Source organism: Coturnix japonica, chromosome 4 (genome assembly GCF_001577835.2).
Source record: "Coturnix japonica isolate 7356 chromosome 4, Coturnix japonica 2.1, whole genome shotgun sequence".
NCBI classification, from domain to species: Eukaryota; Metazoa; Chordata; class Aves; order Galliformes; family Phasianidae; genus Coturnix; species Coturnix japonica.
Window position 1 is genome coordinate 51,744,349 of NC_029519.1, and position 6,797 is coordinate 51,751,145.

Consider the following 6,797-nt stretch of genomic DNA (forward strand, 5'->3'; position numbering starts at 1 on the left):
CTGGCATGTAAGATGAGGTCATTGCCTTTGATAACCGATTTAAGTATGATTAAGGGGGCTGCACTTCTGCAAAGAATTTCCCATTGCACTGAATGAAGCTATTACTTGCACAAGTGAAATGGTTCAGTTATTTTAGACAATGTAAAACCACACTAGACTTGGTAGGCTACTAGAAGTAAATGCTTCCTGTTAAACTGCAAATAATACCTGGAACCTGAATTACTGGTTCACCAGTAATACTTGTTCATCACAATTTTCCTTTTCAAGGCTAAAGAATCATCATGAACATTTTGTTCAGTGTAAAGAGATAGGAAAAAACCCAAATACTGCTACCTACAGTAATATTTTGCAGTAATAGCTCCTGCAAACTGCTCTAATCACCAAAATAAAGGAGGTACCTGGAGCCTGATGAGAAGTAGTTTCAATGAATGATGGCCTCCAAAATTTTAGGAAATTAATTAGCAACAAGAGGTTAAAAAGATGTGCATTGTACAGGAGATAATAAAGATTATAGGTCATAAATATAATAGACATAAAACTAGTGTTTTACTGATGTTAGTCCATTCCCATGTACTTCCCAGTGTAATGATGACTGCACATGTCAAAATATCAATGAGAGGTAAATGGTATCTCAGTGAATAACCAACAGAACCATAAATTTCTGGGACTTACTCAGACACAAAGATTCTAATTCAAAGCTCAAAACCATTAAAAAATAAAATAAAATAAAATGATCCATTTTGCTAACAAGAGCTCAGGTGAGATTTTGAGGTAGTGAGGACAGAATACTAGAAAGAAAACATTTAATTTGCAACAGATCAATATGCTGACTAGGAAAGGGTCTGGATTCGTACAGCTGAAGCAGATAAGATGGACAAAAAAAATGCAACATTTAATTAATTAAAATTATTTTGTCAACAAGAGCAAATGGGTGTTTTTCCTAAAAAAATTAGAGAGTGCTGGAGAGAGCAGGATGGTCAAACATTGCCTCAGTGAGTACATTTAAAACTGGAAATTAACACAATTCACAGTATTTGGTTTTGAATCCAAATGTATATTCCATCTTTTGAGACTTCAGTGATGTTTATGTCTGGGATTTGAGCTCAGGCTAATGTAATGCTAGAAAACAGTTGTAACATACAGATCCAATAGAGTAAGCTGCTTTTGTACTACAACAAAGTCAGCCAAATGCAGGCAAGGTAACTATTTACCCATACTTTTATGCAAACTAAAGGCTGGTTGGAAACTTGAAGACTCTCAGTATGTTACACTGTTACTTTCCATCTTGATATGGAATTAGACACAAGCAAAGCAAGCCAGATGCCCAAAATATTTGCAGCTGTGACTGAAAGCAGAGACCACTGTTTTCAGATTCTTGTAACCTAACAAGAAAACTTTTCTTCCAGACCAGACAGATCAGCTGTGTGGATCAGAGCCTCTTTCCTTGGCCTGTGGGAAGCAATGGGGAGTTTGCCCCTTACATCAGCATAACCAGAGTTCAAAGCCCTGATGTGGGAAATCCACATAAACTCTTTGGTATCAGGTTATAGATTGCATGGCAGAACAGATAACAGCCAAAGAACAACAGAATTATTTCACTCATGAGAGTCTAGGGAAAAAATCAAAACAGCAAAAACTCCTAGCTCACATTTCCTCATCTGCTCTTCAGGTCACTGTCGTCCCCATTCTTCTTGTTTCTGACTACATGTTTTTGGTAGATTCCCAACTCCGGGAAAATAAATAAAAAAGCAAACAAACAAACAAACAAACAAAATAAAAGAAGAAGCAATGCTAAGGCCTTAGGTATAGGATTCATTATATAACACCTTCTCTACATGTAGACCATCTCTTGTCTTCTCAGAAGAATGTGAAGACTCACAGGGAGAGCCATAGCAAAGCTGCCTGGTAGACATGTGGGAATCTATAACCACCTCGCTTGCAGTGGATGAATTGGGAAGAGTGACGAGCAGGAAATTAAAGCAAAAGAACCACCACCATATAAATGAACCCAGAGAGTGGGAAATTTAAAAGATTTTGAAATACAACGAGCTTTCTGGATCAAAGCGTAGCAAAAGGGATACAGAATCTTTAACCTTTGGGTAGTCAGTTCAAAATCCAGCTGAGGTCAAGAGGAATGAAAGGTTATCATCTCCTAATGACTTTCACAAGCTCAATTAAACTCCCCATCAAGCTGCTTATGCCCAAGAGCATAACCCTAACTTCCACAGGAGACAGTAGCAAAACTCATACTGAATCAACCTTATACTCAGCTTTCTATAAATAAGCATAATTTCAATGACTGCTGATAAGGTTATTTAAAAAAATGCTGAACACACCCCAGATGTAAAACAGCTTTGTATCTAGATATATCTGTATATATAGATATTTCACAGTTTTGGCAGCAACATATTAAGAAGTCTTACTAGGAGGGTTAAGAAAGAAGCCAAAAGGGGGTAAAACCCAAACTACTTTAATGCACAGAACCAGATTGTCCACAGGTCCTCACCTATGAACATTCTTGAAAAAAACACTTCTGTGTTCAAGATGAAACTGAGTCTCTTACTGGCTTAGGATCAGGATTTATCCTTTTAGAGAAAATCTGAACATTTTGGATTTCATCCCAAACTGGAAGGAAAATACCTTTAAAATTACTTAAAATTACAGCAACAGGGGGACAAAGAAAAAGAAAAAAAAAAAAAAAAAAGAAAAGAAAAGAAAAGAAAAAGAAGAAAAAAAGAGCCATAAAGACCACCCCTTTCATTAAAATAAAATCTGGGTTTCTTCTTCCATTTTCATTTTAAAATCTGAGTTTATAGCACCAAAATGCTGAAATTAAACTAAAATCTGAGCTTCCCATCTTATTAGCCATGGTTAGGTATTTGCATGTTTGGCTGGTTTTCCCAGAATATATCTGGGAGGATAAGAACATATTTTTGGTTGGAAAATAACTCTTTATTAAACAGCACTGATGGAAATACTTTGTACCAAAGCACTGTACCAAACTACCCCTAACCAGCTGTTCTTTCACAGATAAGGAACAAAGAAGACAATAAAATAAAAGATTGATTTTGTTGCTAGTAACCATAAAAATATGAAAATGTAAACTAAAATAACTGTTCAAATATTTATTGATGTTAGAAGCGAAAGTATGTGTTGTCATTTATATGCTGAAATGTTTACAGTACTTGTCTTTCCTGAGCATCTGAAGACCTCTTGAGAAACCAACGGGGGAAAACCAGAAAACAGGACTTCATTCCCAGCATTCTTTTAAGTTTGCTGTAGGAGATAACCCAGACGTATTTGTGCAAAATCTCACTGGTTTTCAATAGTTTCCTATGGAAATGGCAGCTCACAGCAACATAAGGCATCTGACACAAGATCTGCATTTCACTGTGGGCTTTGAAAATGGTCACATTAACTGGTGGACTTTGGGGCTGAATTCTCACAAGATTTAGTGCATCTGCAGAACATACATGATGCCACTCACCCATGCAGCCCAGTGACCAATACCTCAGCAGTCAACCAGAAATTCCTCAGATAATACTCTACCATTTCTCTATCTGGAGAACCACTTGTTAAATGCAGAGGATAAAACTGTTCCAAAAGTACCAAATGCTTAAACTACTGCTGTAGAAAAGTAAGTATTATAGAGAAAGAAAGTTCCACATCTTTTCTTTTGTGAAGGAGTCCTAAACGATCACTGTGAGTTGATACCTTTTCATAGATATGTCTTTCTTCTGTTGTCTTCCTGACCAGTCTCACTCAGATCATTTATCAGACTAATTGTTTTAAAGACAAGCATTCTTAGGCAATCTGTTCCCTCTCCATATTTCCCATTACAGTCACTGAAAGTTATGTGCGCAGATGAAAATGATAACAGCTTGAGCTCTCTCAGAATAGTCATTTTTAAACAAACTCTGAAAACTCCAACAGAAAACATGGCTGAACCTGGTCCAATCTGACAATACCGAAAATAATGATGTATAATAGAAATATTAGCATCAAGCCAATGATCCCAGGCCATTGTTTACACGGGAAGTTTCAGGGATGATTAAACATTCAACTTGAGGTTTGGAAACCTATTCAGCAACCATACCCATGGAGACAAATGAAGACAAATCTCACCAACATCAAATCCTGATAATAATTCCCACCTTCCTTCACCTAACATAGGCAGCAAAAAATTAGACACCAGCATGTGTGAAATAAGTTCTGAACTTACCCAGCAGATTATATCAATCTGCCTGAACCTGAGTAGAAAAAGAATTCTTATGCAGAGCTTCAAAACATGTAAACAGTCTATTCAAAGAAAATATAACCAGCTTTTGGCATGGAACTGTTACAACACCCAGCTTTCAAGCAGATGTGAGAGGGAGCAAGAACAATACTTACTACCAGGTCCCACAGCCAGGAGCTGCAAATCATTGCTGGGTCATTGCAGCCAACCCACTCCTCAGCAGCACAGCCAGAACCACTCATTCCCCAGAATGGATGTCACTTTGCCCTTTGAAAGAACCACATCTCTATCATTTAGTGGGGTCATGTACCCCACACAGTCTCACTACTTCTCAAGCACAGGATGGAGTATTGAGGGCTTGCAGTATTTGAGGTGGATTTTAAAAGAACAGGAAGCCACATGAGCATTTCCCTCTACTCTGCCTGTGCAAGATTCTCTTCATGGCTTGTTACTCCCCACAAGCAAGGGAACAGTCAGACACTAAATTCTTTGAAACAAGCAATTGCCAGGGATGTTGGCTGACCACCTCTGTTGTAGGGCTCATTTGCAGACATAGCTAAGGCAAGATGGACCTAAAAGTATCTTAACATGTTTCTCTGTTACGACACTGCCTTGCTCAGTAATACAACGTGAGAGGGTGCAGTAGATATTACAGCTCTATGACTAGGAAAACATTCAAATGCAATATTCATAACTACAAGTAGATGAAGGACTGCATTCCTGCAGAATCTGAAGTATTTGACAAGATAAATTTAAACAATATCTGAAGGGATAAAAACTTCTGCTTTTTACTGCTTCTGCTTCATTCCAAAAATATCCACGTATTTTTATTTTCAAAATGATACAATTTCACAGAGTTGGAAAATAAAATAAAATAAAATAAAATAAAATAAAATAAAATAAAATAAAATAAAATAAAATAAAATAAAATAAAATAAAATAAAATAAAATAAAAATCTGTTTCCATTAATTTATTTAGTTCAGTCATGAATTTGGGAAATTGATACATCTCATCACAATTCTGCACTTACAGTTTGAATTTTGTGTGGTCTTGTGTGCACTGGAATGGCCTGCCCATGGAGGTGGTGGAGTCACCATCCCTGGCAGTGTTCAAGAAGCGTCTGGGTAGGGAGCTAGGAGATATGGGTTAGTGGTTTTCTGTAGGTATGGTAAAGGGAGGATGGTTGGACTAGATTCCCTTGTAGGTCCTTTCCAACCTTGTGATTCTATGATTCTAAGTCAGAAGTTGGGGGTCCCTTCCAACTTGGAATATTCTGTGATTCATTGATTTTATGTTAGGTTCATGTATACTTTGTGCAATGCACTACAATGAAAGGATCAGACCCTCCATCATTTTTTAAGCTTCCATTCAATGTCCAGTGATACTAGTGAAAGAATTTCAACTGACTCCAATAATCATCGAAATAGCATGAAGACATCCACCCATATGAATGTACTTAAAATAAACTTTTTTAAGGCATTTGAGCTGCTAGAATTACTTGAGCCTCAGTGGAAATAGATAATCTGCTGCTAAGTAGACTTATCAGTACTGCTCTATAATGACTGTAATTAAATAGTTACAGTAATGTGAAGTTAACTGATAAAAAGGTAAAATCAGTGGTTATTCTTCAAAGAGGATTTAAGTTTTCTAGAAGTTCATAACTAAGCAAACAGATTCAGCAAATTTAAAAACAGCCAACATTCTGATGTGTTCTGTATGTTCTTCCGTACATTGCATAGGTTTCAGTGTAATTCTGTTTCTATGTGAATACAATTTCTATTGGTGATTCTGTCACTTTCTCAATCACCAATTTTATACCACCATTCAGAAAGATATCAAATAATCTAATCACTGAAAGCTCTCTCTTCTGACTGATCCATTTACATGATACTTTTCAGAGGCCAAACACCATGGTCGCCTTGGTATATTTATATCGACTTTGATTATGTGATCAAGTTGCTGACAGATTGCTGGTGTTAAATAGACTTGCAGACCTGGTTCAGCTGTAAGTCTGCTAATACAGACCCTGTTCTTTTCCAAACCTTCAAGAAAACAGCAGTTTTCTGGGAGATATCATCAAACTTTTAGTGAGAAGGAGATGACTGCATCATCTCACATTTGCTTACTTCATTACACATATTCCAGTGCCCTTTTCATGCTATGCCAGTAAGTTCTGAGTGGAAAGCTCAACCCTCTCTTCAAGGTAGCTACCACTCATTATCTTCCCATCATTTTATTCCACCTTTCTCACTCCCTGTGATGTGCAGAGTAGTCCATGTATCTAGAGCAGGATTTCCCTTCATTAGCTGCCTCCAAAACATCCAGCACACTGCTTTTGGGTGTCTGTAAACTCACAATAGTCATTATAAACATTTGAGATGCAATTCTGAAATTTTATTCCATTCTATTTTTTCACACAGGACTAGATATTTTGCAGTAACATTCAGAAATATTTATAAGTTAAAGAAAAACAAAGAAAGAAAGAAAGAAAGAAAGAAAGAAAGAAAGAAAGAAAGAAAGAAAGAAAGAAAGAAAGAAAGAAAGAAAGAAAGAAAGAAA